At 39.2% G+C, this 22,024-nt stretch overlaps 1 protein-coding gene and 1 long non-coding RNA gene across 7 annotated transcripts in view; one reads left to right on the forward strand and one right to left on the reverse strand.

Annotated features, from left to right (window-relative positions):
• The window catches only part of nav3 (neuron navigator 3), a 587,869-nt gene that overhangs the window by 52,098 nt on the left and 513,747 nt on the right, over window positions 1–22,024 (forward strand). The window lies entirely within an intron of this gene.
• LOC134299124 (uncharacterized) lies at window positions 12,884–21,601 on the reverse strand. 3 transcript variants are annotated; one of them, XR_010006266.1, is made up of 4 exons: window positions 21,465–21,601; window positions 18,070–18,246; window positions 13,413–13,561; window positions 12,884–13,147 (listed from the first exon to the last, which is right to left on the reverse strand). It is a non-coding gene; the product is annotated as an uncharacterized LOC134299124 (long non-coding RNA). The 3 variants fall into 3 exon arrangements; XR_010006267.1 differs by lacking the exons at window positions 18,070–18,246; window positions 21,465–21,601 and adding an exon at window positions 14,012–14,263; XR_010006268.1 differs by lacking the exons at window positions 18,070–18,246; window positions 21,465–21,601 and adding an exon at window positions 14,115–14,261.

The raw sequence follows: 22,024 nt of genomic DNA on the forward strand, positions 1-22,024 counted from the left end.
AAAAATGCAGTTGAATGTTTTGCACAATTCAGAAGTTCTATACAAGGAGTATTTGTGTGTGAGAATTATTTATTAGCATATGTCTATCTTAGTATCAAAGGCTGAAACAATGTTTTCTCCAAATGGCACTCACAGGTCACAAGTCTGCAGAGAAGCTCTGAGGTTAAGTGTTGCTGTCTGAATAAAAGGTAGTTGATTAGCTGTACCTGGATTTCTTATAACCACTAATATAATATCATTTTGAGTGGGAATCAAATGCTGGAAAGTTTGTCTATTCATGTGTTTTCCACATGACTCCTTTGCTGACTCCTTTGAGACATCTCCAACATTTTTGGAGGAGCAGGGACAGGGAGAGTTATACTCTTATTATGGTATACTGTATTGGCAAGTCATGCGGTCTCAGCCTCAAAAGAAGACACGGTAGCTCTCTTCTAGATACGAAAACCCTGTGATAGGTTTGCCTTAGGTTTCCCATAGGTTGGAAACAACTTGGATGCACACAATAACAATGTATACAATGTACATACCGTGTTTCCCCAAAAATAAGACAGTGTCTTATATTAATTTTTGCTCCCAAAGATGCGCTAGGTGTTATTTACAGGGAATGTCTTATTTTTCCATGAAGAAGCATTCACATTTATTGTTGAACAAAAAATGAACTTTTATTATATACTATACAGTAGTTGTTGCCATAACCAGACAAACTGTGAATCCTATCAAGAATTTCTTGGTACTACCATTATGCATGTACAACAATCTATGGTACGTACATTTACCGATCCTGCATCCTGTGTTCTGTTTTTGGTGGGCATGCTTCCAAACAAAAAACTTTGCTAGGTCTTACTTTTGGGGGAGGTCTTATATTTAGCAATTCAGCAAAACCTCTACTAGATCTTATTTTCAGTGGATTTCTTATTTTCAGGGAAACAGGGTACCTATGCATTCAATTATTTTAAACATCGTTGCTTCTTAGGTATCTTAGAAAAGAATCCTATACTGTATATGTGCACTTAGAATGCCCCATTGAGCTCAGTTGGACATTCTCCCAGGTGAATTGCAATCATAGTGTCAGGTGGATTCTGGGATTGCTTTATTCCTGTCTTCTCTTCAAAGTGTTTTTTCCCCTCTCTTTCATGTCATAGACACAGAGGGGTTGAAGATGTCAGTATGTTATTAATTCTAAGCTGGCAAGTGGCTGGCACCCGTCATTCTGATGAAGAGCTGTGATAAAAGTGAAGCCATTTAAAATTACAGCAAGCTCAAGGTAGATGCAGTACCTACTCGGTTTGCCATATCTTTGGGCAAATTGCTAAAATGAGATCGGTGAACCTTGATTGATTGTCTGTTAATCACACCAGTGATCTGGATTGACACTGCAGCCTCCCACTGCAAGTTAGTATGCTGTCATTTGTTACCATGTTGCTAGACCTATTCATTGTTTCATGCAGTACACAAGTTTTCTTCTTTATTTTTTAAAAAAATGTTATTTCTAGAAGTAAATGATACTGTTTCTGAATGTAGCAAATCATGACCTGTTATGGTAGAATATGCAATTAGAAGGAAATGTGCCTGTTAATGTTGGTTTTTGAAGGGGGTGGAAATAAACATGCTTGTTACTCAAACACTAAAAAAAAAAAAAAAAAACCCTGGCTGACTAAGACTAGAGTTAAAGTGATGTCATGTTGCTTTAAGCTCTTCAAACCTGGAAAATGGAATCTCAGGCTGATATCTTAACAAAGATGCCCTGTGATGAAGAATGTTGTTGTACCATGCCTCAAATTGTACTTGTTTTCATTTATTGTTATGCAGAGCAGAGCTTTATTTATTTATTTATTTACAGTATTTATATTCCTCCCTTCTCACCCCGAAGGGGACTCAGGGCGGATCACATTATATACATATAGGGCAAACATTCAATGCCCATATACACATAGAACCGAGACAGAGACAGACAGAGACGCAGAGGCAATTTAACCTTCTCCTGAGGGGATGTTTGATTCTGGTCACAGGGGGGAGCAGCTGCTTCATCATCCACTGTGATAGCACTTCCTCATTCCAATGTCATAAATTAGTTAAATTTGCCTCCCCACTTTATAAGTGGTACCTTATTTCCTACTTGATAGATGCAACTATCTTTCGGGTTGCTAGGTCAGCAATGAGCCGGGGCTATTTTTTTTATTTTTTAATTGATGGGTGCTCATCCCGCCAAGGGCTGGCCTCGAACTCATGACCTCATGGTCAGAGTGATTTATTGCAGCAGGCTGCTCACCAGCCTAATATCTAATAGCTTTCCCAATATCTCATGTTGGTGACACATTTCTTAAACATGCTCACCTCACCCATCGGATTTGAACCACTGACCTTTTGGTCAGCAAGTTCAGCAGCTCAGCGGTTTTTACCTGCTACACCACCAGAGGCTCCTTCAAAGAGACACAGTCACACATATAAATTGTAATAAAGAAATGTATGGGGACACAACATATCTCATGTAAACCTTTCATTTATATATTTAATAATATATGATTTATTACTTGTTTCATATAGACTCAAAGGTTTTTCCTTATGTATGTGCAACACACCTGGACACTAAAGCTGATAAACTAAGGTGTCGTGACACACAGTTTGGAAAGTTCTGACATGGAGGTTTTTCATCATATGGAAGTGAGATGGTGGAATAACATGAGTGATATGGTGTTGTATTTGAATAGAAGTAGGCAAGTATGGTTAAACATACACTTTACCATTCCACTTATTTCCTTTGACTTGCATCCTCCTTCGGCCCAAATACCAAGGCACCTGATCCCATCTAATCTTGAAAGCTATATGAAGTTAGTCCTGGTTAGTACTTGGATGGGACACCACCAACCAGATACTGCTGTCTATATTTTGGAGGAGGAACTGGCAATCCATCCCTGAGTTTCCTCGTCTAAGACAACCCTATGAAACTCATTGGGTAGCTATGAAGACAAGACCCAAATAGCACCAGAGAAAATAAATGTGAAGGTCAAGGTAAACCAATACTCTCAGTAAATCCCCCGGGTGCCTTCAAAAGCACAGCCCAACAAATGCACTGTACAATTCATTGGTACACAAAAATCAGAAAATTGTTTTCTGCAACCTTGTCTACCAAAGGTGCTTTTCATGATGCTTCTTGAAAAACTGAAATCACATTATTTTTAAATTGGCATGGTTACAAACCACACCAAACCACCTCATGAATAGCAGTATCTAAGAACACATCAACTCTTCTCATAATTTAGGGAATTATCCACCCAGAGGGAATTAGTTTCCTGTTTGACTTTATATTGCTGCTAGGAAACCCATCTGTCTTTTCTGCTTTGATAAACATTAACAGTTTTTAAACGTCTTTGCCAAGAATTATTTATATACATTTAAAAGGTGTTGGTAAACGCATTCCTAAATTTAAGTGTATTCCCTTTATTGGGAAAAGATTTCTGTTCTTCTCTGCAATTCTGTGGGAAATTTTATCAACTCTTTGGATCTCGTCACATTAAATAAATTCCACATCCTACCATGCTTCACTGACACAGCCAGCTCAGAGCCTACCAGATCTCATCACACGACACACATCTACTTCTGGTGGGGCTCCGTTCTGGCTGCATCAGTGAAACATGCTTGCAGAGGAAAACCTGAATGTGACGGACTACCCATGTTCAGATTAAGAATTATGGGGACAACACAGGGGTGTGATAGGTAAGCAGGTGGTGTGGGTGATGCGGGGCGCTGGGCGACAGATTTGCCCCACTGCCCTACATCCCCTCCCATTATCCTCCACATGAAGGATCTCAATGTGATGAGGTCCTTACACAGTTTAGTAACTAAACTAATTGTAGTGCTTAAAGGGGCCAGTTGCACAAATTATATATTGTTTGTCTTCAAATTCCATATGGTACAACTTTACATTTCTGATTTAGAATCTCACTTATGCAAGGTTGTTTAATATCCAGAGTCAAATGTAGGCAGACACCTCTATTATTTACAACAGGTGTGAAAAAGCTATTGATTTCCATGGTGAAGACAATATCTCTGATTCCGATCATAAAGGGATTTTTTTAAATCCACCGGTATTCTTCCAACCCGGAAACTAAATAAGGCTAAGCTAGTTGAAAAGCAGTTGTAATCCCTGAGGCTCCTATTGCAAAACTTTTGGCTGCAGTGAGAAATTGCTATTCTGCAAACAGAAACAATCTTGCAAGGAGGACAGGATGCTTCAGAGCACTGTAAGATGGGAGAAATGCCATAAATAGAAAATGAAGGCATAGACATTTGTTTGGTAGGGTTAATGTTTATACCTATTATACTTTTGGTGCAGAGTCATTTTTATATCATAGCATTTCATTGCCATCAAGGAATGTTGTTTATTATTGCTTGCATTCTGAAAATATGTTGCAGTTTTGATGGAGAGCTACCACTGATTGCTATCTCTACGAGATCAGAAACAATTTAAATTGGATAGCAGAAGATTGGAAATTTTTTGTGTTGTACATTACCAATACTATTGTTCTCGCTGTTTAAAGCAGGATCTTTGCTAAATTCTGAAGCTATGGAATTGTATACTGAAGACTTGTTGAATATTCAGAAATGGCCTTCCCATGAAGCTCACTGAGTTGATCTTTTTTGGGGGGCACCTTTGTGGCAATGGGATTGATGCAATCAGGAGATAGGTTTGAATGCTGCAAAAGGGCTTTTTGAAGTACAGTAGGAACCTTTTACCCACAAGTTCTGCATCAACACACCCAAGCAACCATGGCTCAAAAACATTTGGAAAAATGTCCAAAAAGCACATCTTGGCTTTGTGCTGTGCTCTGCACTAATGTGTAGGTTTTCCCTGTGGTAGTCTCAAGTCATTTCATGGTCGCTCTGGCATTTGTTTGAGTTGTTTTCCATTTTATTTTAGGGGTTTCCATTTTACTAGGCCTTTGTATATTACGAGACTTGAGCATCCACAGATGTTGGTGTAGGAACCAAACCTCAGTAGATACCAAGGTCACTCTGCATTGGCACAGGTGCGGTAAGCTCAGTTTGAACGCCATCTCAGACAGGAGACCATATCAGCATTGCAAATGATTTAGTTATGAATGTGTGTAACCTTTGCAAAAAGAAATGCAGGTGTTTAACTTTGCTTAATAAGGTGTTATATGCTGCAAATATGGCTATATGTGATCAGCAGGTTTGTCAGCTAGGAATTTTTGGAATTAAAATCCAGGTTAACTGCAATACAATGTTTTAAAATTAGTCATTTGCCACATAGTGTTTTTATTACAGCACAGTATTACATTTTCAGCTTTATTTTAGATGATTTTCTCCTTGCCAATACTTACTTTATTTTGCTGTGTCTTGTTTGTGTTATATTATTCTCCACAACTGTGCAGAAATCTTTCCTAAGGGCATTTTTGTCTTTGAATATATATTTTTTGCATATTGGCTTTTACCAATTCTTACTAACATTCTGACGGTCCATAGCAAATATTGTGCTTCAGCTATTAGGTAGATTTCTAAATTTCCCTGTGCATTCATTTACCTTGTACAAGCTTTAGCTTTGAATTACCTTGCCAGTGCCCTTTGGTGTTGGTTGCTTGACTGATCTGCTCTGAACCAGATTAAATGTGTCTGTTTCTATCTAATTTTTCCCCATTCTTGAAGTGTGCACTTTTAGCACATGTCAGTTAGATAGAACACAATGATTTATATTCTTGGCTGCAGCGATCAATTCATTGTACCGGTGTTGCCCAAATCCCAAATTCCCCAAATGATCCAGGAACAAGTCCCATTGCTACAGATTTTGTTCTTTCGTACCTCTTTTCCATGAAAAGGTGGCTGCACATATGAGGAGAAGAAGAAATATATACCACCGAATCTTCCCTTGACTGACACCCATTGGAATAGTACATGCTATTTATATTTGGGAGGAGGGCAGCATCTTCACATGGCCAGGTGGAAGGTCAGCAGTTTATATAACAACCCCTCCAGAAAAATCAATCCGGCTCTATCAATACTTGCTTTATGTTTAAATATAAAACATTTTAATATTTAAAATTCCAATTGGTTTGGTTAGTTGCCCTTCTGAATTGTGTTCGTATTGCTCTTGCTATTTGGTTTTCTCTGTGGTTTTAATAATTTTAAATTAGTTTCATTTACATAGTGTGTTTACGTTTTCAATGAATGGGAAGGTAAGATATGAATCTGGAATCATTTTTAAAATCAGGATTCACTTTTGAGTGTTGTGAAATCTTTTGGCCTCAAATGAACAATACCTACTGTTAAGGCCCAGGGAAGTCATCTGAGGAAATAACTCCTGCACATAATTTGGGCCCAGGTAGATTAATTCCTGAAAGACATGCACAACTGGTCTTAAGTATACCTGGGCATTACATTAAAAAGAAAGAGAAGTCACACCAAGGTTGATTTGTCTCTCTCTCTAACAAAGCAGTCTTAATTCTCCCTGCTCATGGAAAAAAGATCTCGACTACTGATGCAACTCTCACAAATCTGGACTTCTCTCAACCATGAGAGACAATTTTTCTAGTATTAATGGACTGAGAAATTGTGTTCTTTGTTATACCTACCTTTTGTCCTTTGTCTACTGTGCTAATCCTTTGCACCAATGGGTAATGAGGACCAGTAATAGTAATGAGATTGCATACTTCCTTATAATTGAACCTTGTCAGTTCTGCCTATTAGGTTTGCAGTAGTGTATGTGTTGCCTCATTAGTCCAAGCCGCTATAATATTCTTTTCTGTCTTGGTTTTCCTTCCCAATGCATTATATGTGTAAAGTATTTTTCCCCCTGCTTGTAAACATCGACTTTCTTGCTTTATCTTCAGAGATAAAAGCACAATCTGGTTATTGCTTTTACCAGGTTGGCTAGTAACAGACATGATAACAGCAATGCATGTGTTGTATTTTTCTTTAAATTAGATGAAAGATATAGGGCTTAATTTTCCTGTCACAAATGACTAGAGAGCCATCTCACTAAAAACATCATAAGTTAATTGTATGAAACATGTTACCTCTTTTTGAACCTATTTTGAATCTTTTTTGATATTCCCAATTCCAATCAATTTCCATATTAAACAAATTCTATTTTATGTCTCCCATTTAGAGTACATTTACTTGCCTGTTTGGTGCTATTAAGAGCTTTTGAATTTGCTCAAAATAGCTAGACCCTCTTTATAAAAGTGTGGAACTCCTCACCAACTGTGCGAATGTGTATCATTTCAACAAGTTTAATCTGACTTTGAAATTTAGATGTCTTGGCAACTTCTCATAAATAGCTGATTTGTTACAGTGTGAACAGTATGTTTGCTTACAAAGTGTTTCATTGTGCATCCAGAATGGCTTTTCCAAAAGTCCTTTTCTGGAAACCATTGCCAGGCATTGTCAGCACAGGCTAGTATATGAAGGATCTCATCATATCCAGTAAGTTAAAAAAAGCCAATAATGCCATTGTTACTGCTAAAAATAGGCAGCTTGGCTTGCTCGTATTAACACAAGTAAAAATTACACTGGAGTAGGAATTCATACAGTCAACTTTTATTTAAAAATCTGGAGAAAGGGTCCAACTGGGACGTCACCCTCAATAGACCAGTCAGCCAAAAATTACAAGTTTCAACATATTTATAATATCAGATTTTTTTGTTACCATACAAAGCTCCTAATTGTTTATATGTAAAATATTTGTTTTCCTAAACTGTTTAGTTTATACTGTGCATACTTATCTCACAATACCAGTGTCTGACCATAGTTTGCATCTAATTGTGATAATAGAGGGCCTCAACATTTCCATGTAAATGAAGATAATTCTACCAAGATTTATCCTAATGGAGTCCATACCTGGAAAATCTGTCCAGAAAAAAGTTTAAGCCAGTTAGACAGAGCAGATTTCTATTTCTATTGCCCCTTGTTTCCTTAGCTATGGAGCCAGAAGCCTTGGCCAGTCTGAAAATAATGGATTACCACAGAAATATATGTGTGTGTTGGCAGTGTTTTAGCCACATCACCATCTTTTGTACAGACTAGTGGTTGTAGGTAGTTGTTGTTTTCAGTTTGCTATTTGTGCCTGAGATCCAAACTAGTTTAACATAGAAGTAATTTTTTTCATATTAATATGAGTACTGTTGCTTATATTTTTGAATCACTCCTCTGCCCCAAGAAGCTTAGGTAGGCAACTCTGGAAGAGAACATTATTATCTCTAACTGAATTCCAGCCAGACACGCCAGCAATGGATTCAAGATATTATCATCTTGTATTACAGGGACACAGGAATGTGGCTGACAAAAGTAGTAGTGACTTCTTGTTGTCCTCTTAATCATTTGCCTCCTGCTACTGAGAAGAACCATAGGAAATAGAAGAATCTGCACATATTTTGAATTTAAAATAAGTTTACTAGTGAACAATATGCATTCTGTACATAAAACATGGATGAATATGACATAATCAAAGTACATTATCCTATAACGTAACTTAAGCTTCTTTGAGTCTCCTTCAGGAGAGATAAAGTGGGATATTAATAAATATAATAATGATAATGATAATGATAATGATAATAATAATAATACAGATGTATATAGCATCTTTTATGTTTTATGTCTTCCTTTTATGTTTGTGTTTTTGTTGCAAACTTGGCACTATCTTGCTGCCCTGTTCAAAATATACATGGATATGTTGACAACTAACCAGTTAGTTAGTTTTCAACAAACATTTGAAAACAAACAGGCGTTCAAAGTACAGATTTTGGCTTTTTCCAACCCTGAGCTACAGAGGTGAGATCTCCTTTTCCTACAGTCACTAGACAGCTAGATTCTTCAGTATTTTGGCTTCATTAGCTCAGTTCTCTGTAAACCAATATTTGTGAAATAAAAACACTGGGAACTAGAATAGTAAGATAGAAAATATTAAGGATATTAAGAAGCAAAGCAGTTGAAATTGTTTTTTTAGTAGTATGAACCATTTGTCTATTTACATGTCAGATTGTTTCCCTACTCACACATTCTAAGAATTGTAGATTGTGCTATTTGCCATATGTAACTGGACTTGTAGCTCCTATCATTCCTCCTCACCTTCTGTCTAGGACTGGTGTGACCTGGCCCTGAGTCTCTGTTTTTTATGGATCATCTCCAGCTGAGGTACTAGGTGCAAATTCTCCCATTTTGATGGGCTCAGTTCTGGGCAAAAGGAAATGGCTGTGTTTAAATCTCCAGCTGAGTTAAAACATGTTCTAGAGTAGCTATCTATTTTACTTCTCGTCTTCCCTCTTTTCCTTCCCTTCCTTCCACAAGTTGTGGTGCCAGGATTAAACCCCTACTCTGCTTTGTATCTACCTTTTGGTTTGAATCAAGTAGACCAGATTAACCACCTCGTCATACCTTTGGCAGCGGCTTGCAGCGACACTCCAGTTCACCACTGGGCATTGGGAAGATGCTGCCACACACCCTGCTTTGCCAGGCTCCTCCAGCAGTTCTTTACACAGGAGAAAGTGTGGTGTGTGCAGCTTCCCCCATTGAAAGAATGGCAACATGGGAAGTGTCCCGTGTTGCCATGGCTGTGGCGGTGATATGCTGGTTCCACCCTCCTTCACCCATGGAGCTGGCATGAAAGCATGTAATTAGAGTCAGCCGGCTCAATGGGTGACCAGGGCTAGGTCAGCGTTTGCTGCTGAATCTAGCCCCATATGATGGGGCTATAAGTGGTTTATCATGCCTCTCTAACTGGGGGTAGTTTTACATAGAAACTATAATCCATTTTGGAAGTGGATTAAAGCAAACTGGTTTCACTGTGCAGCACCTACAGAAACACCCCAGGAACTGGCATGAGGCTGGGACAGTGGCCACAATATTTACTGAATGCAAATTTGAACTGAACTCAGGAACAGCAATATCCTTGGCTGGAAAGCCCTAGAAAATGCAGGGTTTTTTCCTTAACCAGTCCACTGAGATGTGCTGATGCTCATTTCCATGTCTGTTTGATATCTCCCTACATGGCATAAACAGGCAGTCCGCACGTTATGAACGAGACAGGCTCTGTAGGTTTGTTCTTAAGTTGAATTTATATTTAAGTCAAAACAGGTACATTTTAAAGTGCACCTTCAGCCCACACACACACACACACACACACACACAGAGCTTTGGATAGCACAAGGAAGGGTTAACACCTTTGTGGTTTTTTTCTTTGCTGTCTGTGCCCATGTTCAGAAAATTTCACCTCACTTTCTATCTCTGTGATAATTGGATTTTGAAAAAAAATGCTTGTTGTGGAAACAAGGATTAGTGATCAAGCTTCAGCTCTCACTTCTTGTTGTCTCACCCCTGTTCTTAGGTATGAGTTGTTTGTAGATTGGATGCTTGCAACTTGGGGAATGCCTGCAGTGCATTATCTGGCTTATTCTGGACTTTCTGATCAGTTTATTTAACATAACTGTTTCTGTCTTAATTCATGCTACAGTGTACATTAAGGTTATATATTTTGTGGACACCCTGCCCTCGAACCTGCTTTGAACTGCATTATAGTGTTTATGAAGAAACACCCCAAGTGAGAAGGAATAACCCTCTGTTTTAACCTTGATCTGGAAAGAGCTCTGTTAGCTAAGATTTCTGTTTTAATTTCTGAACAGGAAAATGTGGGTGGGGAGGGTGTGGGTGTCTTGAATGACAGGCTGTGAACACTGTGGATATTAATGGATATACTTAATGATATTACCAAGGCCATTCCTAGATCTCAGATTTTGACTTAGAAACTTCAGGCCTAGGATGCTGCTGGCAAATTACTGACTAGAGCTGTTCAGAAGGGCAATCCAAGAATGTATGGATCTCTTTTGTAATAGCATAATGACGTCAGGTTCTGGTCCCTGATTTGCATATGTTTATTAAAATTTAGAGTGCTCATATGCTGATTGAAGTTGGTATGCAACTTCTGAAGGGCCATAGGTTTTCCACCTCTCTAAATACACAGTTATGTGTAGAGCCTGCTCACCCCCTCCATGCCCTTCCATTCCTTCCTTGCATTACTTCATCATTTTACCGCTAATGAACATCTGTTAGGGACTGCCTGTCACAAAGAGGCAAGCAGATGTGGACTACTATTGTAAAAAAGAAATACTTTTTAATCCATGGTGGTGATTGTCATTGTAGATGTCTCATTTTAGTAGATATAGAAATTTCCTCATTCTATAAAGTATGTGAATGTAATTGGTTGCTGTCTGACAACAAGCTTGGTATTTATTCTGTGCGTCTGTCTTTTACATTCTTTTGTCTGTTTTTGGTGGATGTTTTCTTTCTTTTCCAAAGGCTTAATGTAAGAAAATATTTCCAAAGCTCTGCATACTACAGAGCACTGTGTATCTGCATAATATGCAGAAAAGCATTAAAATGTAAATTTGAATAACTGGTGGCAGCATGGTAAAAGTTCATTGAAAAAGGTTAATAAACAACAGCTGTGCATTTTCTGTCCAAATTTTTTGATGTTTCCCAATAAATGGCATCCAGTTTTCTTTAACGGTGGAAGTTGACCCCACCCCCTGCCAACATATAGATACAAAATCTGTCAGACTGTTCTTCACAATGACTGTTTTTCCCAAACATTAATTTAAAACAATGTTATGAAATCTTCCGAAATATTTTCTCCCCTCGTAGATACGAAAGGGACAATCAATGCAAGTTTAGACACAAAGAAAAGAGGCTTGCTCCTTTACATTTTAACATTCTGGGTTTTTCAGACTCCAAACAGAGATGAGGGCGAAAGTTACAAAGCCTTTAGGGTATAGCAGCAAGTCCCTGAAATCTGCCGGCTGAGGCTTTGAATTAAATTCTGCTGAACAAATTTGATCCTTCAGAAACTCCTGTTTGTAAGTGGGAAGACAACCTTATTTCAAAACGAATGATGTCTTTATGTGACTCAGTCTGGCACGTGCCTGTGTTTATATGTGTGTAAGCATTTACAACTACTGGCATATTGAATATACTTTTCTGTTGGGAAAGTGAAAGACCAAAAGGATTTAAATTTGTAAAAAGACTTAAAATAGGTAGCCTAGGTGAAAGGCTTCAATAAAAGGGAATGTTCTTAAAAATGTCCATAGGCCTATGGGAAGAGGAGAGACGATGGATTCGATCACTCAATGTATATGTGTTTCAATCATTCTCATTTTGTTGGTATTTTTTTGGAATGAATATGATATTTCTGAACCCATTTGGCATTTCTGCATGCCTCAGTCCCTCTCTGTAATATCTCTGGCCACATTTTTCTGATTGGGGTCTATTTATAAGAATGCTTTAGTCCTGTAAGACCAAGACTTTCTGAAATTGCTCAGCTCATTTGATTTATGGTGTAGCTATGAAAGATATATATGTATTAGCAGGACTGCTTGCAGCTATAGAGGGAACTTTTCATTCTTTTTGTATCCCAAATCCTTGAGAGTAACTGTAGTGCTTCAATGGGTTAATAACCTGAAGCCATCCTAAATTATATTAGTAGCTCAAAGTGTAGCTGTTTGCTAGCTGTTCTAGCAGCTAGGAATCATTTTGTGGTTTCACTGGGAGGTTTACTCGGTTTCATGTTGTTGAACAGAAGGAATATATTTGGAATAATATATCACAGTCATATATAATGGATCCTTAAAAACACCAGTGCTAGCTACCTGATCCACACAACCAAAATCAAGAAGGCATAATATGTCCACAGCTAGTATGGATTATGCCTACTTGGTAACTCTACAATAAATGTAATAAAAAAGATGACACCCTAATTGGGGCAGCTAAAAGGAGGCTGTGGCCATCTGGTAACAAACCTGGATAGTGCCCAACTGTGTACCACAGAGAAGGGAATTGCTTAACACACAGGGCTACATTAGGAACACACAATTAGCTGGAAGGCTGTGGCAAATTTGCATGTTTTATTTACACATAATTAACACAATTTGCATAAAATTTGTAAGGACATTGTAAATTCAGGCCACAGCTGGTGGACATGTTGCACTTCATCCATGGCGACATTTGAGTTGTTCCCTTTGTTAGATTGATGGCAACATATTTTAGGATGTCTCCCTTACAGAGTATTGTCAATTAAATTAGATATAATTCAATTACTTTTTCCAAGGAGTAGACTCTGGGTTCCACAGCTTTTCCTATAATTGACCTGTGAAAAGGGGTTAGATTTTACGATGCAGCAATATTATGCATTTTAGTCCATCCAGAAAATTATGATATTTACTGCTTGTGAGCAGCTGTACTTCTTACAAAAGGTGACTGCTTCCTCTAATTTTGGCACAGACTGCTCATTTGCAAGGAAGGGTCTCACAGGATAAGGAATGTGCAGATAAGCCAAGGTAACTCAACCGCTTAAGGTTGTTTCCTTTTCATAAAATGCAGGTAAAAAGATAATAGTGAAACAAAGCACTTACTGGAGATTGGAAAAAAAGACAGTTCCATAAGCTGTGCTATGATTATTTCTCCAGTCCAAGGATGGGAACATCTAGGTAAATATGCTGACTCACTGGTGGCTGCATCTCCATTGCTGAATATGTTGCTCTGTGCAGTGAATTTTGATTATCTGAGAACAGAAATAAAGAAGTCCATGGAGAGTGTGCACTTTGTTTGAAAGCTGAATCACACTTCAGGAGCATGGTCTAGCTTTAAATTGGAAAGGATGCTTTCAACATGCCTTGTTTTACACTGCAAGAATTGGGTTTTGGGGGCTTTTTGCTGCTAGAATTTTTTAGTACGTGTTTGTTGGGGAAGTGGGAGAAGTAGGACTGCAAAAACAAGTGATGATGCATAGGAATTATGGGTCAGGTATTTACTTGTGCTCTAATTTTTTGTTTTGAGATAGAAAACTGCTGAATGTTGAGATCCTGTCAGTGGATGGGAAATAATATTCTCATTGACGCTTTCTGGATTTATGGCAAATTCTAAACATGGTTCCAAAGCAGCAATGCATGTAGCTGAAATTAGCAAGCCGCTTAAGGAGTGGAATGGATCCGTCCCCGACATGCTGTGCTACCTTGACAGGAAAAATGTAGAGGGTGATAACAGAGGTTTAATTAGCTTTCAGGCCTGCAAGGATGTCTGATACAGAGCTCTAAAGGAATAAGGCATCCCCGTACAATACAGTGCATTTTATCTCCTTTGACAGCCATTCAAAAGATCTGCTTCCTCCTCTGATTGTCTCAGGAAGTGTCAAGTTAGGATCCATGCTTTCATTGGCTGTGGGCTGTGATGTCAGAGGTGGAAGAGTCTCCATTGTGGCAGGAACAATGAAAAGTTCCTATTTGTCCTTTTGAAGTTGGAACCATTTGGAAGATTCTACCAAGAGGAAAAGGGCAAGACTTCGGAAATGGTCTGGGACAATTTAAATAGTTCAGGATCTGATTATACGAGTTCAGGAAAGGAGCCAGTCTCAGAGACAAAGATGAAGCTTATTCAAATGTAAACAACTGAATAAAAAGCATACAGAACAATACAAATCCTATTGGGGCGCTGTTTATATTTGATATTTTCCAACACATCTAGCTGTCTCCTGGGGTCTGATTTTTACTGCATCTTAAGGTTCTTTCCTGTTTGCTTTGTCTAACTGAAAGGATTTCCTTTCAGCAGGACACCAAATCAGTTTTTCAGTTTCCCAAACCCCAACAGTTTCATAAGCACATACATTTCGTAAGATGTAAAGGTTCTCCAGGGTCCCGTAAGTCATCATTATTACTGTCCAGTCCAGTATACCCAGTACTTTCATGAGTTCTCTCTGTGTTTGTTTATTTCTAATAAATCATAGCCCTGAATCCATAAGGGAAGACCCAAAGGATCACTTTAACTATTTTGGAACTCTCTGGGTGAGAAGGTTGGGTATTATCTCATTGTCCCTAGAACATTCCCTTTCCATTGCGCAAGGGCTTTGGGCTTGGTAAATGATTGAGTTAATCCTTCCAGGAATACCTAGGTTAGGCTGGGTTTGTCTGCTTGAAACCCAACAAAGCTCTATTTGTATTACTCAGTAAAATATATAAATTCATAACATGTTCCAGAGACTTAATTATTATTGGTGTGTGTGTGTGTGTGTGTGTCAATTTCTCGATAACATGTAGACCACATAGTAGTGAACTAGGGTCCATCTACACTGTAGAATTAATGCAGTTTGACACCACTTTAATTGTCATGCCTCAATGCTATGTATTCATGGGTTGGGGCCAAGGTGGAGTTTTACAAGGTCTTTAGTCTTCCTGCCAAATAATACTGGTGCCTTAATACACTGCAGCTCCCAAGATCCTATAGCATAGTGCCATGACAGTTTAAGTGGTCTCAAATTGCATTAATTCCATAGTGTAGAGATGCACCCCCAATATTGTGTAATTAAAGCCCACATTACTGTACCCTTTCCTATAATAATGCAAACATGGGTAAAAGATTCCTCAAGGTGATCTCTTTATGGACCAGTGGATATGATGTCCAATGGGTTCACTTTGTTAAGTATGACCAGCCTCCCTATCAAAACAAAACAGCTACATGCAGTTGATAAAAATGAATAAACATAAGTTTTCTTAATACACAATGAGATGACATAATAACCTGTGACAGTTCTACTTAAATAATTCATAGCTCCCACAAATTCTGTTCAGTTCTTTTCCCTGACTGACTGTCCTATCTCTTTTACTGCTTCTCCTTATCTTGTGCCATATGTCCTCCATCTCTCTGCAATCCTTCCCTATCTCTTTCTCCTATCTGCCTTCTGTCAGAGACAAGGCTCAGTTTTGCATTCCCCCCACCCCCAGGCCTCCCTTCAAAGCATTCTCTGAGCTGTGATCAGTTGGCTCTAACCAGGGTTGCCCAACATTTTCCTTCACATGCTCTGCTAAGAGATAGGATTTGCATTCTCTTTGACTCTTATGTGATGGATGCAATGAGAAATCTATCTAGGCAACCAAGGCTACTTCAGTGCCTATTCCTAGACTGAGACCTGTGTCCATCACTGATGATGGTTGTAATAACATAACTTCCTTGAGCACCTTGCCTGGAACTAGGATGTTTGTGAGTGGGCAGATGCTGACATAACATTAATCCAATATGAGTGAAGAAGTAGCTGTACATAAAGGGGAAATTGGTACTTATTCATTCCTCAAAATATTTAACACAGCATCCTTGAGACGCACCTTAGTAGTCATCTATGTGGAAACACCTCTAGTAACTATGTAAAGTGTCTTCCAAAATTTGTCTGCCATTTGATGGGATTTCTTTTTCTTATAGTTAACCCACTCCAGCACAGTCTTGCAGCTATAAAATGACAGTTTTCATAGTGGAAAGGAGACCATGTGCAAAAGGAACTTTCTTAGCCAGTTCTGTATGTATTCAGCTTCATTGCCATTGACAATAAGCCTTGTAACCAAAACCCAGTTGTATAAATTAAATTGCAAATCGAGTTCATTATGAAATGTTTTATGGTAATGCGGTTGTTGATTTCATCATGATGTCAGTGGTAGGTTGCAGACAAAATTAAGCTCTAGTTTCTAATGGGGTTGTTGAATACTCAAACAATGGTTTGTAGTCAAAACCTAAATAACCTTTGAAAAATAGACCTCACTCAACTAGAAAGTGCTTTAGAATTATTTATACTAAGCCTATCTAATTGACTTTTGTTAGTGGTCCACTAGGACTTCTGGAAGTATAAAGTCCCAAGGCACCCAAGCATTCATAAAGTGGTGAAACTGTCTGTACATCTCCTAGTTTTTGTTACTTTCCATAGCCATTCAGAACTTATACCACAATTAATTGTGGTATTGTATAAAAACACTTGCAGTTGGGACTTTTCACTATTCACAACAGTTTTCTCTGGGGTCTTGCTTTTAAAAATGGAATGAAGCCTACTATGTTCAAGAGAAGTTTATCCACAGATATGCAGCCATGGGATTTAGAGCCACAAGTAATGCTACTATATCTGTACTTGTTTTTGGTATACTTTTATGTCATGCACAAGTGCTTAGCTTTGATTTATACTACTTCTATACAGATTTTTAAAATGATTTCATTTATTGTTGTGGCTACTGCAATCTAATTAGATCACCATCACAAGATCAAATACAAATGCATTGAAGGGAATATCTAGTTTCTTTGCAGAACCCCAATTGGCTAATGTGCCTTATCTTGTGGGTGACCTAAGGCAGCAGTATGCAACCATGACTCCTTCCCCACTAATCCCCACAGTTCTGGTTTCTTCTTGCATTTTACACTACATAAGTGAGAATGTTTATGTTCCTCACTTCTTTTGTTATCTTTAGCATCTGCTTCACATGTTACTATAAAAAATAGATATTGAAGGCAACCCTAGAGTTCAAAGCATTTCTATCTTAGCTCTGATTCACATCAAGTATGCATGAGCTATAATTTTTGAAACATTTATTTTAAATAGATACCCATCTGCAAGTATTTAAAGCGTAAAACCAGGACTTTAAAATGGGTTTTAAAAAGCACCAAAGTGGCAATTAATCAGTTGGTTCAGTATAGGAGTCACATGGGTTGACTGTCTTACACTAGGTCTATGGTGAACCCATCTTTATGTCCTCTTGTCTTTAAGACAGAGATAGACAAAGCTGTTGGACTGCAACTGCCATCGCCCATCAACAATGCCTATGCTAGCTAGAGTTGATGAGAATTCAACCCAACAATATATGAAGGGCCAAAACATCTCTACCATATTTTACAGGTATTGTCAAGACTGCAGTTGTCTTATATGGGATAATAGCCCATTAGACCTATGGAGAACATGTGATAATCTCTCTTGTGATTACTTGATTCATGTGATGTAGAAGCAAACTAGCTGGAGAATATTAGGTCCTAGGGACAAATGTGGTTGTCTTGAAGTCCCAGTCCAGCTCTCTAGATGGCTGTGCCTCATTGCTCATAGTAACTTCTCTTGGTAGCTTCTTGGTTTTTATATGTCCCCCTTCTTATATTTTGAAAAAAAAATGAAGTGCATATCTCAAGACTTAAGAACTTTACGATAAAATATATTGTTATTTTTCATTCTAACCTCTGACTATACTCAGCGCTGAAATGTAGCTTCATGTTATTTACCTTTAAGTAGTTTCTGATTATGGCAATCCCGAAATGAATTTATAATGTGGTTTTCTTGGCAGAGGTGATTTGCCTCTGAGACTGAGAAGACTCCATGTACTTCTCTCAAATTAAATTTTGCCGTCTGGCTGAAATAGGTCGCATGTCCTTGATCTGTTCCTACATATGTTGAAAATTCTGGCAAAGAACAATAAATAATAAAATCAAGACTGAACGTAATGTTCATTTGTGCCAATTTTTAAAATAATGCTGTAATGAGCTGATTTTAATATTTTCTCCGTCACTAAGTAATAAGTAATGTAGTAGGCACATTGACATAAACAGCTTTTATTATCCTCCAAGCACTTCTGTTATACATAGATGTAGATGGCTCTATTGTGAACAATATTCCTGAAAAGAAGCTGGCAATGCACTTTATGAGTAATCAAGAACTTCCACAACAGAATTATTAAACAATTAGTCTTGATAGGTCATGTTCTTCTAGGCCATTAATAGGTGCCTCAAGTGTGTTGTAAGACAGACAGCAATAATAGCTTTGGTCACATTGAGATATACAGTGTGCATACAAGTGACTGCCATCTCTATGAAGTGAGGATGCTATGTCCCCAGATGTATTTTATTTAGATCCTGTATAATTTAAATGTTTACTATTTCAGGACTACAAAATTCCATACAAGACCAAAAATGGAAATGTTTAAGACCAAGCTAGACATAGAATGAGTATTCTGTGACTGGAATTAACCCCAAACCCTGCTGTCATCTGATCAATTTTGGGATCATGAAATGAGATTAATAATTTCTGTGTTTGGTTTTCCTTCAGAAAAATATTATATCAGTTGATGTGGAAAAATATCCTTGCACATCTTCTTCCTTATTAACATAATACAAAAGAATATTTATATGATATAAACAAACATTTTTGGAACCTGTTTTATTTATGGTATATGACTCCCTGATGGTCAAAGTGTTTTTTTCCCTTGAAAATGATACATATTAGAGGTATAAACAGGAATGGGCTGATTTTATTCATATTTGATGGTGTCCAACTACCATTATTTCCTGGAAGAAAACTCTTTATGTAATTTCAATTATATCTCATTAGTAATTTTATTAGATCCATTAGTAATTTTACTAGGACATGCTAATGACTAAGTAAAATCTAAGGAAAGAAGGACTATATAAAAATTGCTAATGACAGTTAAATATGGGCTGAGACTCTATTATCCAGAAATCCAAAACCTCCAGAACCCAAAAGCTTTTGCCACCACCAGCACCAGTGGAGCTCCTGTTCATTTGGCTCTTGAAGCTCTGAGAAATGAACAAGTTGGAGTGCTACAGCCACTTCATTGAAGGCAGAAATGGGCAGGTGGCAAAAAAGTGAAAGAGACTGAGGCTCTGAGAAATGAAGAAACAAGACTTCTGCTGCCACCTAAAAAGCAAGAGTATTAAATTGGTGGTAAAAATTCCTGTGAAATTATGGGAGGCATAAATTTGCATCAAATACTTTGCTTGCATTCCCACTATTTCACAGATTCTCAATCTCCAGCTTTGTGTCTAATACACAACAGAAATAGCAGACAAATTAGACATGAAGCTATTCCAAATAGGTACTGCATTCCAAAATACAAAAGAAATCTTAAATATGGGATACTTCTGATCCTAAGCAAGGGATATGCAACCTGTGTTTTTAACAGAGATGCCTGACCTCTCAAGGTTCACCACAGGGATAGAGGACATTTAGTCTGTGAGCATCCCGTAACTCACCCTGCTAGACACAGATGGCCTTGATAAGCTGGAGGCTTGCCAGACCCTACCCTGCCCCATTTGCATTAGCACTAGCCTTGTACGTGGTAAGTTGGAACGAAGGGTTTCTACTGATAAGAACTAGACAGGGCGAGAACATGGACCGTGATGAAAAACTCCCTGATTGTCTTTTAACCAATTGAGCCTGACAAAAGTGTGACACAGCACTGCGAAACTATAGTAGCTAATGTACTTTCACTGCTCGGTGTTCCTCCATTTTGGGAGCACCACTGTAGTTTCAGTTCTTTCTTTCTGAGAGCAACAAAATGCCTGGTTTCTTTGATGGTTGTATCTCTAAAGCTGCACCTTTTAAGAGATTGGGGTGACAAGTCTTCCAGATGTTTGGGACTGTGACTCCCAGATCTCTTGCCATTGGTGAAGTTGGGTTTCAGGTCGTTGAAGTTAACAATATCTGGAAGCTAAAGTTCTCACAATAACGAATACTCCACACTCATGGTATTTAGGCAAGCACCTTCAACATCTAGGTTTCTTACTAACGTCCACCAGGGGCCCATCTTTTCAGGCCAGGTAGAAATGAGCCAGACAAGGGAATGTGGCTGGCGGGATTACAACTTTGTGAGTTCTATAAAACTTTGTGAGCTTCATAGAACATCTGACATTGACAGTAATTCTCAAGAAAATACCTCTCCCAAAAGTGAATATTCTGTTCAACAGGAGCAAATGAGCATAAAGCTACATATGCTAATCAATCCATGGCCCTTTCCACACAGCTATATAAAATCCATATTAAACTGGATTAAATGGCAGTGTGAACTCAAATAACACAGTTCAAATAAGATATTGTGGATTCTGGGTTATATGGCTGTATGGAAAGGCCCCATGTTTCCAGAGGAAATATGCACAATACACAGAAAATATGTATATAACTCTTTACTGAATGATGGCTATTATCTTAAGAAAATTGCTTCAAAACAGGATAACTTGTAGGCAGGGGCGGTTCACCCGTAAGGCAATCTAGGCACTTGCCTGGGGCACCATCGTTTGGGAGGTGCAGTTGAGGTGCCTCTTGAGGCACCTCCAAGTGCCCTAAAGCCAACTTTTTGTTGGTGCGCACCGCTGCTTCTGGCAAGGCTGCCTCCTGCCGGGTGAAGCAGCTGGAGAGTGCGTGCTCACCAGCCACTTCACCCGGTGGGAGGCAGCCTTGCTGGAAGCAGTGGCTTGTTCATTAGCAGCTCTCCAGCCGCATCACCTGGTGGGAGGCTGCCTCCCTCCGGGTGAAGCAGCTGGGTCTCTCCATGGGCTTACCTCGTGGGACCTTGGCAGTGAAGCCTGACCCACACGGGCCACAACAGACACCCCCCCGCCAGGTCTCTTCTCCATCAGGCCACGTCAGCCCCCTCTCCCTGCTCCCCCTGAGCCACGCACCAGGTTGAGGGGCCCTTCCAACACCTCCATGGGCGGCTGCGGGCACATGGGCACCTCTCCTGCGGCCTCCCCGCCACCCCGAGCCTCCTGGCCCCAGCTCGCAACCCGCATGGCTGTAAACACCGCAAACACTGAGGGCGCTTCCGCCCTGTGCGCTCTTGGCCAGTGGGTGTGCACACGCAGGAAACAGGCAGGCATGCACTCACACAAACACCCCACAGTGACATCATCTCGCCCGATGCCTAACAGTTGAGTAGGATCCGAGGCTGCTGCTACAGTTGCTGCTCAAGCCCCGCCTCCCCACCCAGGGCGTGACACCCTGAGTAGCGAATCCTAGCAGAGACTTAGGAGGGAGGGGGGCTGGAAGTGCGGTAACCTTGGCAACAGCGGCAAGTACATCTTCCTAGTCTTAGCATTCATAAGCGAAAGGCTGTTTACAGTTCACATCGCCGAGGGGAAAAGCTCCACCTACGCCTCCCTCTAATAGGAATAGGCCGCCTTGATCAGCATTTAATGGCCTTGCAGATTCAAAGCCTGGCTGCTTCCTACCTGGGGGCATCATTGGTTGGGAGGTGTTAACTGGCCCAGATTGTTTCTGGATTTCCCCTGTTTTCAGAGTGTTGTTCTTTATTTAGGCTTTCCCTTAATCCCTTCTTATTATCCAACATTTTTGCTTATCCAACACTTTTATTTTTCAGTGATTGGTTTGGGGGGGGGGGCGGCACCAAAATTCTGTTCGCCTATACTTGAAAATTACCTTGGGCAG

This window comes from Anolis carolinensis, chromosome 5 (assembly GCF_035594765.1).
Source record: "Anolis carolinensis isolate JA03-04 chromosome 5, rAnoCar3.1.pri, whole genome shotgun sequence".
In the NCBI taxonomy this organism is placed as follows: Eukaryota; Metazoa; Chordata; class Lepidosauria; order Squamata; family Dactyloidae; genus Anolis; species Anolis carolinensis.